General features: G+C 31.1%; 1 non-coding gene across 1 annotated transcript; it reads left to right on the top strand.

Annotated features, from left to right (window-relative positions):
* Positions 1 to 1553: 1553 nt before the first annotated feature.
* LOC126654179 (small nucleolar RNA R71) lies at positions 1554 to 1660 on the top strand. Its single transcript, XR_007632436.1, has one exon. It is a non-coding gene; the product is annotated as a small nucleolar RNA R71 (small nucleolar RNA).
* The last annotated feature ends 21820 nt before the right edge of the window (positions 1661 to 23480 follow it).

Raw genomic sequence — 23480 nt, 5'->3', positions numbered from 1 at the left:
TGTCATCATCGATACGCAAAGTGAGTCGTTCGGCGTGCACATCTATCAATGCCCTCCCCGTGTTCATGAAAGGACGCCCAAGAATCATAGGGCATGTTTTATCCGCCGCATAGTCAAGTACGACAAAATCCACCGGAAAGATGAATTTGTCTACTTTAACTAGAACATCTTCTACCACTCCGTATGGCTTTTTTAGGGAGTGGTCCGCCAATTGAAGCATCATTGATGTTTGCTTCAAAGTTTGATCACCAAAAATATCCCTGAAAAGAAACAAAGGCATTAGATTGATACTTGCCCCTAAATCACATAGACAATTAATTGAATTTAAATCGCCTATTTTGCATGGAATTGTAAAACTCCCTGGGTCCTTAAGCTTGGTGGGCAAGTCACTAAGGATGAGTGAGCTACAATTTTCCGTTAGGGAAATTGTGCCTTTGTCGTCCCAACTCCTTTTCTTCGTTATGATTTCTTTGAGGAACTTCGCGTATTGAGGCATCTCACGCAAAGCATCCGCAAAGCTTATATTGATTTGGAGTTTCTTAAAAATTTCCAGAAATTTATGGAATTTTTGGTTATCCGGCGTCTTCTTCAATCGTCCCGGAAAAGGGACCTTCGGCACAAATGGAGGAGGAGGTGGCGGTTTAACATATTCGGTTACTTCCTCCTCATTTGTTCCCGTTGTTAGATCGATCGCTTTCTCTTTACTTGCATGTGGATCATCAAGTTCTTTCCCGCTTCGGAGTTCAATAGCTTTGACTTGCTCTCTCGGATTTGATTCCGTTGTAGATGGTAAACCCCCTTGAGCTCTATTTTGAAGCGAGATGGCAAGTTGAGAAATTTGAGTCTCGAGATGGTGATTGAAGGAAGCTTGGTTCTTAAAACCGGTTCTAACTTCCTCAATAACCTTGTCAATTTTGCTCCCCTCATCCGTATTCCGATTTTGAAAACCGGGTGGGTGTTGTGGTCGGTAGTTGTTGAAGTTGCCTTGGTTTTGTGGACCACGGTTTCCTCCTTGAAAATTTGCTCCTCCCATATTTGGGTTGGCATTGGCTTGACCCGAATTTTCCCTCCACGAAAAGTTAGGATGATTCCTCCACCCCGGATTATAGGTGTTGGAATATGGGTCATTGCCTTGCCTTTGCCCATTGATATAGTTGACTTGCTCATTTGAGTTTTGATGTAGGACGGGGCAATCCATTCCCGAATGATCGTGCCTATCACAAGTCTCGCAACCCATTTGAACTACCGCAAGTTGAGCATTCCTTTGATTTGCTTGTTGTTTGTACATCTCGAGTTGTGCTAGAAGTGTCGCATTCTTCGCTTTCATTGCTTCAAATTCTTGGGTTTGCTCGAGGGTCATTATTCCCTTTTGAGGTGGTTGCCTCAACCGCTCGGTTGACCAAGAACAACTATTTGTAGCGAGTTCCTCTAGCAAGTTATTGGCCTCATCATAAGTTTTCTTCATAAGTGATCCTCCCGATGCCGCATCAATCGTTGCCCGTGTACCCTCATTGGTACCATTGTAGAAAATAGAGACAAGATGATCCCTCCCTAAATGATGATGCGGACAATTTCTTTGAAGCTCTTTGAAGCGTTCCCAAGCTTGGTATAGAGATTCACCATGTAATTGGAGAAAATCTATAATTTCCTTGGTCATTCTCGTGGTCTTACCCATAGAGAAATACTTATTGAGAAAAGCTTGTGCCAATTGCTTCCATGTTGTGATTGAGGTGCTTGGAAGTGATTGAATCCAATTTCTTGCCTTATCCCTCAAAGAGAAAGGGAAAAGTCGAAGTTTGATTTGGTCCTCTGTCACATAATGGATTTTGAATGTGTTGCACACCTCCGTGAACTTTGAAAGATGAGCGTTTGGATCCTCGCGTTCCAATCCATAAAATTGGCAACGACTTTCTAGTAGTTGAATCGTTCCCGGCTTGATTTCAAAATTATTAGCGAGGATTGGAGGTGCAAAACATCCATAGTTGGCGTTGTCCACGTTGGGTAAGAAGAATTCACCCAAGGTACGTCTTTCGGGAAGAGGGACAACCCTCGCGTTTGGCCTATTAAGAGCTAGGCCATCATGTGGTGGTGGTGGTGGAACAATCCCCTCATGATTCAACGGAGGGTTACGGTCGTCCTCCATTGTTTTGGATTTTCGCGCTGTTTTTCGGATACTTCTTTCGAAGGATGTCAAATCTGACTGAAACGGTTCTAGCGATTTTTTGGCACGTCGTGTATTAGGCATACACTAACCAAAATTCCTGCGCAAACACAAACAAGAAAACCAACGTAAAATCCAAGAATCACAAAGTATAACAATAACTAACTCAATCTAAGAATAAGATACTTTTAATTAATTTAATCGCAATTGCTCCCCGGCAACGGCGCCAAAAACTTGTTGGCAAATAATCGCAAGTGTACGATATCGCGCAAGTAATATAACTTGGAAGACCAAGTATCGATCCCATAAGGAACAATGAACTAAACAACTAATTTCTAATTTTTTTTAATTGGCTAGTAGGAAAATAAATGGATTTGTGTAAACTGATTATAATCTTAAGTAAATTAACTCAAGTAATTAGACTAAAAATCTGAAATCAAACAAATAAATTGAAATTTAAACAATAATGGTAAAAAGCTCAAGGATTTAGTTACACATGCTTAAACTTAAATTAAACAAAGAAGAAGATGAAGAATTAAACATAATTAGAACAATAAATACCGGAGTTGTCAATTTCGGAAGAATCGTCTAGATTAAACTTGAAATCTTCACAATCGTTCTTTTCAGAAACTAATAATAAACTACTTATAAACTGCTGAGAAATAGAAGCTAAAACGCTATTTTAAGAGAATGAAAATAAAACTAATGTATTCTATATATTAAAACTAGTCTATTACAAAGTCTTTATATAGAGGAGGAAGCTCTGGAATCTTCTAAGTCGATTGACGAATCGAATTTGAAATAGGAGTTTCGGTTGGAGTCGTAAAAGGAGATTAAGTCCAAGTCCAATTCTGATTAGGCAAATTTCAACTCTTTCTCGTTCGTACCTCTCTTTCCCGTTCGAGACATGCCTGAATTCTTCATGGTTCTCGTACGTACCTTGGCTTCTCGTTCGAAAAAGCTTTAACCGAGAGAAAATTCTCGTTTGCCCATCATGTGTTTCTAACGTATCTTCATTTTTTCACTTGGGTCTCGTTCGAGAATGGCTTTCTCGTTCGAGACTCAAGCCATTTCTTCATGGTTCCCGTTCGAGAATAGTGTTTTTCGAACGGGAATAACTCTTTACTGCACAAGTTTCGTTCGAGACTTCATAATCCTTTCCTTTACGATGTTAATTCCTTTATCCGCAAGCTACGCTTTTACTCCAACGCTTAATCCACCATAAATTAGCTTTAAATACTCGATTTTCACCTTATTTCCACTGAAACATTAACAAACACCATCAAACATAAAAATGCCAAATAATGTACAAAATTAATACTAAACGTGATAAAAACCGAGTAAAATTGACCCTAATTATAGGAGTAAAATACTCCTATCAGGCACTACAACCCCTACTTTGTTCCGCGAGGGGGAAAGGATAAGGGAAAACTGAAATTCCGCGGAGGGCGAGGTAAAGGCCCGATTATTCGTGAGGCATTTCCGTCTTCGCGATCATCGTCAGGTAATGTCTAGTTATGTGTTTAATGTTTAAGTTAGTATGTTTATGTGTTTTCAATATCACGTTATAATTGGAAACATAAACTACAAATATAAATCATATCCTTAAACAAAAAGAAATACACATATAAGTAAACATTAAAAGTAAATGAGAAATGAGAATTGATAAGTTAGGGATGTTAGAAACGTGCATCCTTAAAAATAGAAATCAATAACTATTGATAATCAACCAAATGATGTGAAGCAATAATAATCCTAATGTGAGGATAAATTATTAGGATTAAGAAACTTGAAATGTTACGGAGAAGTAGTTTGAAAGAAGCTTACAAGTGAGTATTGCAGTTTTGTTTTAAAAGAATGTATTATTGTGCTCAGATGCATCATGAATGCACATTGCAACAATCACTATAGAAAAAGGAATACTTGAATTCCATATACCTATACAAAATGATTTTATTAGGACATGCATCATGTATATTATATATCAAAGAGAAAGAGGATTGTATAGCAACTCTTTGGGGATGAGAGATGTCATCACCCTGAGCCACAATTGTACAAAAGTTTTAAAATGTGAATTGTTAGATTCACAGTTTTGAAGAGATAAATTTAAAGAAAAATCCAGCTGATACACACATATATTTGTGTATGTGGGTGAATATGTGTATATGCACATATGTTTGAAATGATTGGTTTGAGAAACCATTTGTTTATAAAACAAAATTTTGTGAAATAAATTGTTGAGAAACAATTTGTTTATAAAACAAACTGTATTTGTTTTAAAATGTAAGCGTATTTGAACGAAAACTCTGTAATAATGTCAAGGTAGGATACAAGATAATGGAAACAAGATATGGTGATTTCATTGTTCATAATAAACAATAAATATCTGGATTCTAATGTTTCATTCTGAAACATCAAGAATTAATAAAGATTGAGAAGAGTAGGAAGTGAGAATTTACATTCTTACTCTGAGATAGACTAAGAAGTAAGTCTGGTGCTGGACTTTTATGATAAATAAAAGTGCAAGAGTAGATAATAGAAGGTAACTGCGATTAAAATAAGAGAGAGTAGGATCTAATTAAACACAACTCGGTTAGTTTGACTTCAAGTAACTGTCGGTGAACAAAGTCATACACATGTGTTTAATTAAAATGGATCTGAGATTGGTCTTACAGACAGAGCAGATGTCAGTAATGGACATATCTCTTGAATCCAAACAAGTGGTTAGATAAACCAAAAACTCATAAGTCTGAGAGGAGTAAACCTCGGCATTTAACCAATAAATAACAACGAATAATTAAAAGAAAGATAATAAAAAGGAGAATAATTTTCAGAACTAAGTAGTTACACTACTAGTTCTGATTTGAATGAAGAGGATCGCGGATTATGTTGACGACTGACAGACTTTGTGAAGTTGTGTCAAAGAAGGTATTCATTAATAAATAATTATTAATTATTTAATGAATAAACAATATACTTAAACAGTATAATAAACCTTGGATTAACATAAATGGAAATGTTATCAAGGTGAGAAAGAGATAAAGACAGTGAACTAAAGGAGTAAGTTTCAGATGTTATCTGGATACTAACAGAATGTAGTAAAACCCCAGTAACTAGTAATCGAACCGTTAGATCAGTTTGATATTGGGATGGGATAATCCCAGGACGGTTATCTAAGTTTTAACCGTTGCGATCGTCGAACGCAAGGGATATGATGCTTGAAGATGGAGGTGATGTTGTGAAACTTGCATGAATTTTGGCTGTGAGCCAAAGTGCAAGTAATCACGATAAGAAGTATATATTTAAATTTACTTGGAATTATCAACATAAGCCCCATGTATGTATAAAAAAATGAATTTGAAAACTATATTGAAACAGTAATTTCAAAAGATAAATTCCGAGGATCGGGCCTTATGACTGCGAAGTCTAGACTGACTGGTAATGGAAATATACATGTAATGTACATGTATTTTAAGTATCGGGCCAGAAATACGTTAAGCATGGCCGACTAAAAGTGGAAAATATTTAATGAACATTTTGTTTTAATGTAAAATGTTTTGAAAGTGGAGCTAAAGTTGATAGTTAGTTAATTAAACATGATAGTAACAGATATAGCACAGTTATGAAAACTGTTAGCTGTGAACAAGGATGTTATGTGTGTGGAGTAAGTTAGAAAGTGTTTCATAGAAGATAGTTAGATTATAACCATACCCACACCTACACAACCACATTCAGGCAAGAGAGGAGATCAGTTACCCAATCTGTAATAGGAAGTTACTATAGATTGAGAAGTAAATAAAGGACATTATATACAAGGTATAGAAAATGTAAGGAAACTAAAAGATGAGTAGCTAGTTTATGAAACAGTAATCATAAAACATACTAAAAGTCATCTCAATAATAAGATGAGCCATAAACAAACAACTAAGGTTGAAAAGAAAAAACAAAAGAAATAAAAATAAAATAAATGAGTATGTATGACAAAGGTGGTATACTAAAAGTGTAGTTATCAGAAGCTAGCAAAGGTAACCTAGTTTTATGGTAACCCTGGAGTAAGTTAAATGGTATTAACTTATACCTACCTGCTTGGGTCGCTTAGGAAGAAAGAGATTAGAGATTAGTCCTTGGATTGCGTTGAAAGACGCTAAACTAAGGAGTGAATGGTATTCTATACAATTTATAGGATCAAGAGGAGTATACAAAATAGATAATCTGTTGCTGAACGAGAGTTCAAACAGAATATAAGTACAACAGTGGGGAAGAGAGGTATGATTGAAGATGCCAGACAAAATAGTGCTATGCTTTTTAAAGCATGAAGTGAGATTAAGTATAAGTGGTGTTTGGATAATAAGTGAAAAGTAAGTATATGTAAATTCGAGGACGAATTTATATAAGGGGGAGAGAATGTAATAACCCGGAAATTTAAGGAATAAAATATAGCCACGTGTCTAATATTTTATTAGACGGGAGTAGGTAAATTAAATTTAAAGATAAATTTAATTTACAAGTGTCCCTAAATTTTTATTATGGCTATAGGATTACAAATTTAAATTTTTAAAATTTAAATTTGATTAACTATATAGTTAACGGTGATAATATGGATTTATGAATTGGGTGCAGAATAATTCATAAGTCCTTAGCGAATATTTTTGGTGCCAATATTCGCGAAATATTTTAAAAAGGTTATCTCGAAAATTTGATAAAATTTGGAAGCAGAAATTTTATCAAGCGCAGTCAATGCGGACTTAATAGATTAAAAATGATTTATTAAGAATAAAATATAAGTTGGATGGGAATAAAAATTATATTTTTATTCTTGTTATATTTTACTAGATTTTTGGTAAAATTTTCACGAAATTTGGAAATCGTTTCCGTTTAGGCTACGAACGACTAGTTTAGAAGTTGGTTTAAAGTGCATGATTGAGCTAGTACTAAAATGCACTTTAACCAATACTATATATATCATTCATTAGCTATCAAATAAGAGGCAGAGCCTCATTTCCTTCTTTGAAGAAAGAAGAAAGAGCTGCTTAAGCTCTCAGTGCACGCGAAACATAGGGTTTCGGCCGCTTCGCCCGTTTCTCGATTCTAACTCAATTTCTTCAACGATTACTCACGTAATCGAGGTATTATATCCGTATTAAACGTTTATTTCGATTTATTTCGAATATAGTTTATAAACGGTTACCGTATCGAATTATCGTTTTAAACGTCCGTATTGATTTTGGATTGTGTATACGTGATTTGGGATGTTATTTGGATGTTTTAAGCAGGACGGGCCCGACGAGCAGTCGGGGGTCGATTTTCTTCGGTTTTTGGGGGACTTTCCGGGGGCGATTCCGACGTGCTTTCGCCTAATAACCCGAGGTGTTTTCCGACCAAACCTAAAACCTTTTTAATATATGTTTTTAAACCAAAATTAGATATTTTAAAATGATAACTTGTGATAGAAGAAAGTGAAAAGGTTTATATACTAAACCCTAAAGACTTTTAAAAGGAGATTTTAAAAGGAGATTTTAAAAGTAAAGTTAAACGTTTATAATGGACTTTAAAAGAGTTAAAGTCAACGTTTAAACGATTTTATAGATTTAGCAATCAGTTTTGCTAAATACTTAGTATATGACCGAGAATTGTTTTAACAATTAGGTCTATACTATAAATAATTTTCTTTAGGTATTGCGATACCTAAAATAACTTCTAGAGAGAAGTTAGAACGTTTTTTCAAAACGAGAATTTATAATATGGTTTTAAAAGAAAAGAGACCATAAGTGCTATGTGTTTATATGATTATATGTTTGACCTAGATATGGGTTTAAGGACCTAGAAATTTAATAGGAAACATATATTGATGTATTTTATCTTGTTTGCTTTGTGTGTTTAGTCCGACCAGCTAGCCAGCAGTCTGACCACAACCACAGGATTAAGTTCCAGACCTAGCGGTGTTTGTGAGTTCATTTGTTTACTTTTGAATATTAGTATTCAGTTGTTTTTAAATCCATAAATCGCACTAAGTAAGAAACTTAGCCAAGGAAGATCCACTGAAACGAGCTATCTATTGGACAACAATAGGACTGTGTGATCACCGGTGTTAATGAACTAGATGAGAGGTAAATATTATAAGCATACATATTGAGATTAGGTTTTAAGCCAGATGCTTGCTAAGCGGCTTAAACCTAATGGGTAGTCCTGAGGTGGCAGTGATTTAAGTTCCGGCCCAGCAACCCTATACAGAGTCAAGATGACTGTGATACATATATATACAGCTGATCCTGTATTAAACAAGAGTTGTGCATATGCATTATATATATGATAGCATTATAACGTAATCAGGATTAGGGTTTCATTTGGATCGAGAACTGGTAATATTTTTATATACAGATATTTTGTTTATATGCGATTTTGGTATTTAACTGTAAACCTATCTACTCACTCAGAAATATTTATATTTCTGACCCCGTTGTTGTTTATCATTTTCAGATACCTAGCTACCGGGTCTGGTCGAGCTTCCACCCTTTTCCATCAGGGAAGCTTATTCTGTTGTTATGTAAATAACACTTTAAACTCTTAGATGCTGCAATAGTTTATATATGTTTGATATGCCTGTGGCCACGTCATGGTTCCTCTGTCTATATACTCTGATAGGAACCTGACTTTGTCTAGCTCTAATAAATGGCTACTTAATAGGCATATGGTGTTTTATGGTGTCCCCTACGGGTGGGCGAAGCTTTGTGTCTTTGGTCTGCAAAGACACTGTGTGTAGTTTAGCTGGCCTTACGTTTGTGTGCCTGTTTTTAATATGTTTGATATAACGCTTTGAAAAGGAAAATGTTCGATATATTTTATTAAACATATTGTTCGGGTGCGTGGTTTGAGACAGGGCTGCCTGCGAGGCAAGGTACGTGAGCTAAGTTCCTATACCACCGCACCGGTTTTCAGAAATGCGCGTGGGTCAGAATAATTAAGGATATTCAATCAGCATTTCTGAAAACGCGATTTCGCTTATATAAATATTTTCAGAATGTGTTTTCCACGTTAAACGGAAAAATGTTTTGACGATGTTTTCTGAAAACGGGTCGTACGCGAGGTACGATCTAGATTTATATTTAGGTGGCGAGAAATTTATAGAGGTTTTAGGCTTGCTACGGGTTTCGGAACAACCATTCCCATTCCCTAGCGCCGGTCTTGGCTCGAGTTTCGAGGCGGAAATCGGGTCGTGACAAATCTTTTTCTTATTTTCTACGCTACCTATTTTTCTAATTTATTACAAAAATACCCAATATATATAGAAGTCTAATTTCATTTTAGGTTAAACTTTTATATAGCCACTCTTTTTTCTCTTTTTTCTTTCTTTTCTCTCTCAAAGTTCTCTTTTCTTTTTTTCTTCTTTTTCGTTTGATTTTCAGTTTACCTCCTACGGTTACTTTTCCGTTCGTCTTTTCTGTTTGCTTTTCCGTTCGCCCTTCCGTTTGTCTACTTCCGATGGATTTCTCGTCGTTTCCGGTCGTTTTTCCGTTCGTCTTTTTCGTTCGCGCTAGTCCGTTTCGTCTCTTCCGTTCGCGCTAGTCCGTTTCGTCTCTTCCGTTCGCGCTAGTCTGTTAGTCTCTTCCGTTCGCGCTATGAATTTCTCTACTCGTTTTTAGATTTATGTGATTTTTTAGGTTTTTTGTAATGATTTAAACATTTTATAAAAAATTATTGTATAGATATATAATTTTTTGTTTATAAAATTGTTCTATTATTTATGTAATTATTTATTTTTCTTTCTCTTATTCATAGATTTTTTTTATTACTACTGATTTTGTAAAGAACAAATTGATTTATGGTGCATTTATATAATTTTATAATATATTTACGTTTTAGTGTATTTTTGGTGTATTTATAGTGTATTTCTGGTGTTTTTTTGGGATATCTATGTTTTTTATTTATGCCGTTTCTTAGTATATCTATGGTGCATTTGCAGTGTTTTCATGGTATAGACCATAAAAACACTCAAAAATGCTATAAATACACTATAAATACACTATATACACACTTTTTTTACACTAATCTTACACTATAAAAACACCATAAAAACACTATATATACACTATTGTTATACTATAAAAAATAAAAAAAATTCCAGGAAAGAAATCTATAAACAAAATTATTAAAAACTGAAAAATAGGGATGTGCAATTGGTCGGTTCGGTCGACTGAATCGAAAAAACCAAAAACCGAAAATAGAAACCGAAAAAGATATTTGTGAAATTAAAAAAAAGATATTTTTCGTAAATAAAAAAAGTCAGAAAAGAAAAATCAACTCGACAGATAAAAATATAAATAAATTATCTAAATATGTATTTCAGAAAATTAACACTACATAATTGCAGGTACTGAGAAAGAAAATTATTTCATTCATTCTTTTTAAAGAATTTTATCTGATTGTTAAATGAATGGACTTTTTATTTAACACAGATTTATATTTTTTAACTACTTTGGTAATAATTTTGCTTTATAAACAATTTGCATTATAAATTTAGAAAGATAATTCGCCGCTTTTCAAGAAAAAATTATTTAATATAGTATTTATCTATTTTGTTGAAACAAAGGGCGAGGCTATCTGCTACGAATTGGGTAAAATGTATTATTTTGATAAAATCGACATATTTATTAAATACTAGTTTTGCATTACGTGCTATGCACGTGGCTCGTAACGTAACACGTCAATGAATATATTAGTAAATTTATTATAATTATATCAATTTTTTATTTATAATTAATATTAAATTAGTTAAAAAAATTTGTAAAAGTAAATATAATATATTCGGTTATTAAATTTGTTCCATACTGAATTTTTTTTTTGGTTTTATAATAAACATAATTAAATAATTAATTTAATTTTATTAATAATATCTTTAAAAATAATAATAAGATAGAAATTTAAATATTAATATATTGACCAAATACAGTATTTTAATTTTGTAGTTCAATCAAACTAAAAGATAGGTATTCCTACTAATTTGGAGACAATTTAGTTATTTTTTACATATTAAAACTAAATTGGAGATAAGTTAGCTACCTATTCTAATTAGGACTTTAATTACAATAGTGATTAATTAAATAACTAATTAGGTAATGAATATAAAACCTTTATTTAATACTAAACTAAAAAGGATTATTCGGTAAATTTGCCTGTCCCCCCCAATATTAAATTAATTAAGAATTTTTTTAAAAGTAAATATAATATATTCGGTTATTAAATTTGTTCCATACTGAATTTATTCTTTTTTTGGTTTTATAATAATCATAATTAAATAATTAATTTAATTTTATTAATAATATCTTTAAAAATAATAATAAGATAGAAATTTAAATATTAATATATTGACCAAATATAATATTTTAATTTTGTAGTTCAATCAAACTAAAAGATAGGTATTCCTACTAATTTGGAGACAATTTAGTTATTTTTTACATATTAAAACTAAATTGGAGATAAGTTAGCTAACTATTCTAATTAGGACTTTAATTATAATAGTGATTAATTAAATAACTAATTAGGTAATGACTATAAAACCTTTATTTAATACTTAACTGAAAAGGATTATTCGGTAAATTTGCCTGTCCCCCTCCCCATCCGTGCTTTTATATATAGTATAGATAGATGATAAGACATACTAAAATAATATAATTTTTCACAATTATAATTTCTTTAAAAATAGCATGCCAGCAAATAAATATCGATTTGTTAAAATATTTAAATTTAATTTAATTTTATTATGAATTATAACTGGTGTAGTTATACATTATACTAGGACAAAAATAGAAAAAGAAAGGATAGATGAGAACATAAATGGAAAAAGAAAAAATAATGCCACATGGCAATAAAAAACTATCAAACTTTTCAATAAAAATATGAAGAATAGAAAAGTTTTTACCTATACCCGGTTCATGAAAAATTTATAAACCTATCCAATAAAGTATTAGAAAAATGAAAAGAAAGAGAAAATTATGTTAGATTTTGTAACACCTCATTGGATAGGTGCATGAAAAATTTATAGACCAGGATTAGGTAAAAATTTCCCTGAAGAATAAGCTACTATCCTATGAGTTTTACTAAAATTTTCAAGGGTATAAAAGAAACTCAAGATCACTGTTCATATGTGTTCAATTTCATAAGCCTAATACCTCAAAAAACCTAACTTTTGAGTTCCTGTTTAATTCTACCCTGACATTAAATACTGGTCAATTTTACTCTATTTTTTTCTCATTTCAATTGTATCTTAATTTTTTAATTTTTTACAATTTTTTTATTTAAATGATGAAATCATTTAATTAACTAAATTTAAAGATAAAATTAAATTTATTTTCATTCAAAAAAGTACAAATAAGTCTTTTATTTTTAAAAACTAACTAAAAACCATAATCAAACTAAAACTAATTTAAATTCTTAATTAAGTTAATTAAATTTAAATAAATTTTTAACATACACAATTAATATATGCTAGACATGGAGAACGTTTTTTAATTTTTTTTCCAAACAAAAAAACGTCAATTCAATATTTATGAGTACAATTGAAACACACAAAATGCAAAATAGGTGAAATTAACCAGTTTTCAACGTCAGGATAGGATTGAAAAGAGACTAAAAGGTCGGGGGTTTTGAGGCATTAAGCCAACTTTATACTATAGATATATAGATATATATATAATAAATACATACATAAAACATTAAAATCATTATTTACAAAATAGTTTGTGATTAAAATAAATATTTAGCTGCCCTTATGGGATTATTTTCAGAATTCTTCATCATGAAACATATTTACAACAAATTTGTCTATCTTTTCATAATTCCTCATCATGAAATCAAATTTGTCTAAAACATCATGAAACATATTTTCCAATAACAAATATATTTACAAAAATACCTAGTATATATGGAAGTTGTAGACACATATTTTCCGGACTGGTAAAAAGTGATAAGGGACTGAAGCGTATAATGATGATTTTCAGAGAAATTCGTCTGTTTAACGAGTTACATATTTGCTTACTGAAATCCAAGCAGGCGTAATTTATGCACGGCTGGAAACTTGGAGGATAAAAATGCAATTAGCTATAAATAGCCTATAAAATTCTAAAGAGATTGTAGTATAAATCTAGAAATTGGACTAATTACAATATCTTGGAAGTTTATGTGGCAGTTTGCAAGTTTTACGGACTAAAATTGACCATAGCCAAATCTATAAGGTCTTAGTAGCTTTTTTGACAATTTTAGACACCAAAACGGGCTGTTAGCATATTTTTAGTTAGCTACCAAGTCAAAATCCGAAAATCATAGTTAAAATTCTAAAATTTTAATCCTAATCTCTAAACCTTATCATTTAACACTTCTTTAAACCTCCAAATTTTTGAAAGGACAGGACTGCAAATCTATTCTATATATAAAAGCACGGAGGGGGAGAGGGGGAGACAGATAAATTTACGTTAATACCCTTTATATTTTATAAAATATAATTATTAATTAAAAAATTATTAAGTAGTTATTAGAGTTAGAGTACGAATTAAAATAAATTATTTATGTTAAGATAATTGTCTAGAGTATTAACTAAACTAAGCTACTTTAATTATTCAATTATTACTTTTATAAAAAAAATACTGATTTGCTCTGTTTTCTAAAATTAAAAATCAAATTGAATCAAAATTTTTAAACAATGTAACAAATGAATTAGAGTATTTGAATGGTTCTGTTTTACAATTTATGTAGATTTGATCATTAAAAAGTTGATCAGGGTGCTAAAATTTGGACAAGGCATGATATCAATATAGCGGTTTTAATGCAGTTGTAACTCAAGACTGTTGTACTCAACTAATATTCGAATTCATTGCAGACCTTTCTTTACAATATACTACTACATATTATTCTAAAACTAGTAGTAAACCCGCGCATTTGCGCGGTATCTAATTTTTTTAATAAGAAATTTTGTAAATAATGGCTACAATTAAATATTTCATAATTTATGAACTAATAAAATAAAAAACCTACACAAATAATCAATTATTTTAAAGTATTGAATCCCTACGACACATTTTTTATATTTTATATTTTTATAAGTTTCTTATGTCGGTTTTCTATCTTTATCTCTCCAATGACTTTCTTCTATTTCATCGGCATTTTTCCGTGGTTACTTCTTATAATGAAATGTAGATAGAATAACATAATTTTACAGTCCATTATGATATTCATTAAATGTGCTTGTATGATCTGACTGTTTTGCATCTACTAATAAAACTAATGTTAATTATTTTATTATAATTGATAATCACACAAACTTATTTCTTCTTTTATAACAATTTTCAGTATTAATTTAGTCCAACATTTTATATAAAGTTTGCATAATAATATGATTAACTAATTTTATAAAAAGGTAAATAAAATAGACAGTTATATAGATTATGATAGTGATGCAAATTAGAAATTTTGGTTAAAACTTAATTAAAATAATCAAAGTTAGTTGAGCATATTTGAAATTTGTTTTGACATTACTTTCCATAAAAGTTGTTCGACCAAGTTTTTTAATGGAAAATAATTTTTTTCACGATCAGTTATTAAGTTTTAATAATAGTTTAATACTTAAATCCTTAATTATATTCTTAAATAAATTATAAAGTGAAGAATTTGTTATGCTAAAATGTGAGTGAAAATGATTAGTTCGCCAAATTATTTAATTTAATGCACCAATGTAGTTAAGAAGTCAATGATCTATTTTGCTGGCAATTTAATCGGAATGATGCTACGTGAAAATTCATAGATTTTTTTAAATTTGTCTATTACTTAAAAATTTAAATAAATCTAAAAAAAGGATAAAGAAAGAGGAAGAAGAATTTCAGGCACTGAATCTAAAATTTAAATTAAATTATTAATACAAACTATAAATCCTTTTATAAACAAATACATAAGTGAATGAATTCATAATTGGTTTGATACAATATAAATGATAAATTAATAAAACACCTAATTACAATCTACAAACTACATCATACTAATAAATTTTACAATGGTTAATAATTATATTAATTACCATATTTTGTGGATTAGTTCTTATTTTCCAATTTAGCTTAGACTTATGATATCAAGTATAAAGACACCTCACTGAATGCGATGTGATTCTTGACACTCTACAAACTCTTTAGTTCACTATATTCATCAATTATAATATTACCCTTATTACACATTTATTATAATATTATCCTTAATTTAATGTTGTGTTATGATATGAAAGGTTTAGTTTACGGATGATGTGATAAATTGAATTTATCTTAAAATTTACCTCATTCGAAGAAAAAGATCAATTCACAAATAAAAAAAATGTAAAAAGAGATATTTTGTAATAATTTCTATATAAATATATCATCATGTTGCTTGTTAGGTTTGTTAGAGTTTGGATTGTAATAATGTGCATACATACTTATAGATATATATATAAACATGTAGACGTACATGTATTATAGTTAATTATCATATACATATTATTATTATAAATTTTAAAGGACCCAATTGAGATGATATTATTTTATATAGGGTCAAAGTCGTCTAAAATAAAGTGTGGGAATTAATTTAAATGTGTAGAATTCCTGAGGTGTAAATTATTAACTAATAATGGGCAGATTAGTAATTTACACCATTAGTTATTTATGAAAGTATGGTCCCTAATTGATGTGTCTATTGAGTTTGTTTAAATAGGCTTCCCATTTGCCATTTAGACATATGTACAAAAACACAACACACTCAATTAGAAGATTATTCTCCCTACTCTTCTTTTCCTTCAAGTTATCAATCATGGATTCATGTATGTTCCGCATTTAGTTTTCTCAAACAATCTTCTAAACAAGACCTAAACAAGTACTTAATAGATTAAGTTTTTCTAACAATTGGTATCGGAGTCATTCTTGTTTAGAATTGTTTTTGTTCTTGATTAGTGATTATATATATATGAATTTTATTGATAATTTATATTTATATAATCATTATATGAGTTCATGATTTTATAAATAATCCAACAATTTGATTTTCATTTAATTGATAAAATTATAAAAATTGAATTGAATTTATTTTGGTTAAATTCATTAAGATTCATTTTTTTTGAATGCATATAAAAATTAATCTCAATGTTGATGATTTAGGATTAATTATGCATGATTGGGTTTAATTTCATTTTGAGTCTAATTCATATGAATTGGTTCAAACTATATTAATTATGCATATTTCTGTATTTTTAATTTAGTTAAAGTTTTTCTTGAAATTTTGGACAAAACAAAATAATTTGGACTAAATATTGGTACATAAGCACTGATTTGTTTAAGGAAGAAGCGCGCCATGAAGAAACGCATCTTTTAGTGCAAACTGTTTTATAATAAAAGTTATGTTTTGGTCCTTCTACTTTTATTATTTGATAATATGGCTCACGCGCGAAACGGCATGACATTGACAGCAAGTTTTTGACACGCTGCAAAGTAAACTGTTTTAAGTTAAAGATGCCTGTTTAGCCCCTACATTATTATTTTCTTGTCAAATTGCCCATTAAATTATAATGTTTTCAATTAAATTCGAAATAATTACAGTTTAGTCCAAATTAAATTTCTTAATCCAAATTCATCTTTTATTTATGGTACATTTATATATTACTATATCAGTAATATTATGGATTATAGTATCATATTTTAAGAATTTAATGATTAATTATAATAATATTAAATTATTTATAAACTTAATTTTTCACTTGAATTTATTTCGATAGTATAGTCACCAAAGTGATTTCCGCTGTTAAATTATTTTCTATTGTGAATTATTAAGTGGTAGTATATGTATTTTTCATGCGAATAATATATTTTTCCAAAGAAAAATTATTATTTTGCAGAAATTTACACATACATGTAGTGATGAGTAAAATGATTATTAGGTGTCCGTTGTAAATATCTAATCGGCCCAAAGGAAGACTATATATTTGATTGGATATTACTATTTTTTTTACTGGATTACTACACTAAGAGAGTCAAATGAATCAATTCTCTATCCAAAGATTAGATTTGATGTCAACATGATTATCTTGAAATGGGTTGTTATTATTTTTGATATAACTGATCACTATTTGGAATCATTTTTTTTTGTGAGCTCGTTATTTTGTTTATACATTGTTCTCTTTACAGCTGATTTTATTAATGCTTCTTCGGTTACTGCCACAATTAATAGCATTCCGATGCTTAGTGGTAGTAATTTTAAAACTTGAAAAAAATAAAGTGACTATGGTATTGGGATGTATGGATTTAGACCTTGCATTGAGGGAGCCATGTCCTACACCTCTTATGGATCTAAGTTCTTCTGATGAACTGAAGAAATTTGAGAGGTGGGATCGCTCTAACCGCGTAAGTCTAATGATTATGAAAAATACCATCCCGGAGACTTTTCTGGACACCATGTTTGAGAAAATTGATGCTAAAAAGTTTCTTGATACCCTTGAAGAGCGTTTGCTAAAAGCGATAAGGCACATACAAGTGCATCTTTAAGAAAGCTTGTATCTATGAGGTATAAGGGTAACAGAAGCATAAGAGAGTATATCTTGGAAATGTTTCATCTTTCAGGAAAATTAAAGACACTAAAAATCGAGATTTCGGAAGACTTGCTCGTTCATTTAGTGTTGATATCACTTCCTCCCCAATTTGGACAGTTTGAGGTGAGCTATAATTATCAAAAGGATAAATGGACATTTAATGAGCTTATCTCTCACTTGGTGCAAGAGGAAGAGAGAATGAAACAGTATAAGACTGAAAGTGCTCATTTTGTATCAACCTCCTCTAGTCGTGGTAAAAAGAGAAAAGGAAAAGAGATTGCGGTGTCTGGACCACAAAAGAAGCAAAAGGGATCGTCCGTTGGACATCAAGAAAAGAAGTGCTTCTTTTGTAAAGACCCTTCTCATATGAAGAAAGATTGTGCTAAATACCACACTTGGCGTGTGAAGAAAGGTACGTCTTTCGCTCTTGTTTGTACTGAGGTTAATTTGGTTTCAGTACCAAGATATACTTGGTGGTTGGATTCTGGTGCTACAACTCACATAAGTATATCTATGCAGGGTTGCCTGAACTACCGAAGACTTAGTGATGATGAGAAATACATCTATATGGGCACTGGAAATCCGGTTGAAGTTTTAGGCATATGGACTTTTCGGTTGTTGTTGAGTACTGGTTTTTATTTAGAATTAAAAAACAAATTTATTATACCGTCATTTAGACGTAATTTGATTTCAATTACTGTTTTGGACAAAGAAGGATTTTTTTGTTCATCTGGAAATGGAATGTGTAATGTTTATTTTAATTCTATGCTTGTTGGAATTAGTACTCTATCTAATCACGACAACCTTTATTTACTTGATACGATAAATTCGTATAATGAGTCGTATAATGTTGAAACCAAAGGCACTAAATGTAAATTCTCAAATGAGAACTTTTTCACATTATGGCATAAGCGTTTGGGTCATATCTCTAAAAATAGAATTGATAGGCTTGTGTTATAAGGAATTCTTGAAAAACTTGATGAATCAAATAATAAATTTTGTGTTGAGTGTATAAAAGGGAAAATTACAAACAAGAAAAGAATAGGAGCTGAGAGAGTTAAAGATGTCTTAGAACTGATACATACAGATATTTGTGGGCCATTTCCTACAGCTTCATGGAATGGTCAACAATACTTTATCACATTCATTGATGACTACTCTCGATATGGTTACCTATACTTAATTCATGAGAAGTCACAGGCATTGGACGTTTTTAAGTCTTTCAAGGCTGAAGTTGAAAATCAACTTGGTAAGACTATTAAGGCCATTAGATTTGATCGTGGTGGTGAATACTATGGTCGGAATGATGGATCAGGCTTACAACGTCCAGGTCCATTTGCTCGTTTCCTCGATGAGTGCGGGATTGTCCCTCAATACACCATGCCAGGTAGTCCAAACATGAATGGTGTAGCAGAGAGACGGAATTGAACCCTTAAGGATATGGTAAGAAGTATGATTTCTCGTACAACCTTACCTCACTCATTATGGGGAGATGCAATAAAGACCGCAACTTACATCCTTAATAGAGTTCCTACAAAAGCTACAAACAAAACCCCATATGAGTTATGGACATGTAAGAAACCAGTCTTAAGGCATTTACGTGTTTGGGGTTGTCCAGCAGAAGCAAGGCCTTATAGGCCAAATGAAAAGAAGTTGGATGCAAGAACTGTTAGTAGTTATTTTGTAGGATACTCTGAAAGATCGTGGGGATTTAAGTTCTATGATCCCAAAACAAGAATATTTTTTGAGACGGGGAATGCCCGGTTCTTTGAGGATATTGAATTTGGAGGGGAAAATAAGAGTAATGTATTTGTATTTGAAGAGGATTCCATTAATATTCCTTTTCCTACGGTTGTTGTTGATAATGATCAAGTGTTAATACCTAACATTATTCAACAACAACATCAAGTTCAAATACATGACAATACGGAATATCCTCTTCATGAAGATCAACCTGAACATCAACAGGTTGTTCATGAGGATCATGAGAATCAAATTCAACTATCTCAAATTCATGAAGAACCAGTGCCTTTAAGAAGATCCACTAGAGAAAGGAGAAGTGCATTTTCAGATGATTATCTTGTATTTCTCTCAGAGAATGAAGAATATTTTGACTTAGTGGGAGATGATCCACTCACCTTCCATGAAGTAATTAAAAGTTCTAATTCTCTAAAATGGATCAATGCTATGAGTGAGGAAATGCAATCTATGAAAGACAATGACGTTTGGGATCTTGTTTCATTGCCTGAAGGTGTGAAACCAATTGGTTCTAAATGGATTTTTAAAACCAAAAGAGATTCACAAGGCAATATAGAGAGATATAAGGCTCGTTTTGTCGCTAAAGGATTTACTCAAAAAGAAGGCATTGATTATAAAGAGACTTTCTCTCTAGTTTCATCGAAAGGCTCTTTTAGGATTATCATGGCACTTGTGGCACATTTTGATCTTGAGCTTTATCAAATGGATGTAAAAACAGCTTTTCTCAATGGAGACATTAAGGAAACAATTTACATGAAGCAACCAGAAGGGTTAGCTACTACAGAGCAAACTAACCAATTAGTTTGTAAACTAAATAAATCCATTTATGGGCTCAATTAAGCTTCTCGTCAATGGTACTTAAAATTTCATAAGGTTGTTCTATCATTTGGTTTTGAAGTAAACCTTTTTGAAGATTGTGTGTACCATAAGTTTAGTGGGAGTAGATTTATTTTTTTGGTGTTATATGTGGATGACATTTTGCTCGCAAGTAGTGATATAGAACTTCTTCGTGAAACCAAGAAATTTCTTTCGAAGCATTTTGAAAGGAAAGATCTTGGCGAGGCTTCTTTTGTATTGGGGATCCAAATTCACCGTGACCGTTCACGAGGATTTTTAGGATTATCACAAAAGGGTTATATTGAGAAAGTCTTACAACGTTTTGGCATGCAAAATTGCAGACCACATGATACCCCAGTATCTAAAGGAGATAAGTTCAGTCTCAAAATGTGTCCGAAAAATAAATTAGAATCCAAGTTTATGGAAGGTATTCCTTATGCATAAGCGGTAGGGAGTTTGATCTCGTCCTGATCTCGCGTTCATTGTTGGAATGCTTGGTAGATACCAAGGCAATCCGGGAAGAGAACATTGGGTTGCAGCAAAAAGAGTTTTCAGATATTTACAAAATACTAAGGATTATATGCTCACGTATGCGAAATCGGATAAACTTGAGATCATTGGGTTTTCTGATTATGATTTTGCTGGATACCAAGATAGTCGGAAATCAACATCTGGTTATGTATTTTCATTAGCCGGTGGAGCTATTTCTTGGAAAAGTGCCAAGCAGAAACTTGTTACATCTTCAACTATGGAAGCTGAATTTGTTGCTTGTTATGAAGCATCCAATCATGCTATATGGATGCGTAACTTTATTACGGGACTGCGAGTGGTCAACGATGTCGAAAGACCACTCAAGCTGCATTGTGACAATAGAGCAGCAGTCCTGTATTCAAATAACAACAGGAGTTCTTCTAAATCTAAACATATAGACATTAAGTTTCTTGTTGTGAAGGAAAGAGTTCAGAGTGGTTATATTGATATTCAGTTTATAGGAACAAACTTTATGCTTGCGGATCCGCTCACTAAAGCATTAGCCCCTACAGCTTTTCATGAGCATATTGCTCGTATGGGTGTTGTCACATTTTATAGTATTTGATCTTGTGGGAGTTTGTATTGTATTTTAGATTTATACAGTATTTGATGTCATGACATTATTTGTTTTTCATAATGAACTATTTGGTTTTATAGTTTCTACAGTTTCACTCTGAATTTTGATCTCATTTGGTTAAGGTAGGACCAGTTGGAAATAGATATATGTATTGTATCATATATAATTTTCATGCTACACATCCACACTTGATCAATGTCATTTAGTTAAGTTGATGTACGAGATCATTGTAGGTTTAGTTGCAATTGAGACAACGACTGCCTCTTTGGTCCGTATGTTAATAAAACTAATGGACGTGATTGGTTTAGATGACATATATATTTTTTCTTGTGCACATAAATATGGTTATAATAATTTATATATGATTGAAAGTTTCTATAGTATGGATATACATAATTATGCAATCCAAGTGGGAGATTGTTAGAGTTTGGATTGTAATAATGTGCATACATACTTATAGATATATATGTATAAACATGTAGACGTACATGTATTATAGTTAATAATCATATACATATTATTATTATAAAGTTTAAAGGACCCAATTGAGATGATATTATTTTATATAGGGTCAAAGTCATCTAAAATAAAGTGCGGGAATTAATTTAAATGTGTAGAATTCCTGAGGTGTAAATTATTAACTAATAATGGGCAGATTAGTATTTACACCATTAGTTATTTATGAAAGGGTATGGTCCCTAATTGATGTGTCTATTGAGTTTGTTTAAATAGGCTTTCCATTTGCCATTTAGACATATGTACAAAAACACAACACACTCAATTAGAAGATTATTCTCCCTACTCTTCTTCTCCTTCAAGTTATCAATCATGAATTCATGTATGTTCCGCATTTAGTTTTCTCAAACAATCTTCTAAACAAGAACTAAACAAGTACTTAATAGATTAAGTTTTTCTAACAAGGTTCTCCATTATCTCCACAATGGCATAGTTATATCCATTACTCCCTCCGTTTTTATTTATTTGTCCATTTAGCCAATATTGCACATACCAAGATAGTGCTCCTTTTATCTTAACTTATGATGAGAAATACTAATATAGCCCTATATATTAATTAATAAATGCTTTTTAAATTAAAATATAGAGTCATTTATTAAGAATGGGTAAATTTGGAAGATAATAGCTAAAATTACATTGAAATCCTAAATGAACAACTAATTAGAAACAAATATATTTTGCTAAATGGACAACTAAAAAAGAACGGAGGAAGTATTATTATCCGAATGAAGCATCTCTATATCCATCATTATAATAACAAAAGAATTGATTATGTGTTCAAACAACGGAAAAATCAATTAAAACATTATACCTAAAATTAAACCATATATTTTTTTTTATGAATAATTAAACCATATATATATGAATATATTTGCATATTCCTCTAATCAACGCATTTTTCTTATCGGTTTACATGGTGGTAACGTTACTCTTTTTAATCATATATTTAAGAATTAAAATATAATAAATTTCATCAAGTATTAATTAATCATATCATGTACGCAAAATTAATCAATAAAATGGTTTATAATAATTAAACATAAAAAAAAGAAACAAACCATCTTTTTCTAGTTTCTGGTACAAATAGGAGATCTTTGCATCATTTTTTTTGAATCTATGTAGAAAGATTGATACCTACACGTACACAACAATCACTTGCCATGTAATCTACGAATACATAAATATGTTAACAACGCAAACCTTATATTTCAATCTCAATTAAGCCCCACCAAAATCATTCAATAAACAACCTTTACCTATGCGGATCCTCTCAAAGCAAAACCAAATAAGGAGGTAATTAACAGAAACATTAAAAACAAATGCAAAAATCTTGAACAAAGTAAAAATAAAAATTGAAACTTTTAAATGTTAACTAAACAGATTAAAACGCCTATTACCTTTTTGAAGTTGTTTCAAATGATGAGAAAAAATCCATTGGAGTGCATTATTTATATCAAACTAATTATTATGAGAAGAAAACCATTGAACACGTGAATACCTAAACCTCAAACACC

Source organism: Mercurialis annua, linkage group LG6 (genome assembly GCF_937616625.2).
Source record: "Mercurialis annua linkage group LG6, ddMerAnnu1.2, whole genome shotgun sequence".
NCBI lineage: Eukaryota > Viridiplantae > Streptophyta > Magnoliopsida > Malpighiales > Euphorbiaceae > Mercurialis > Mercurialis annua.
This window is presented reverse-complemented; position numbering and strand designations above follow the sequence as displayed.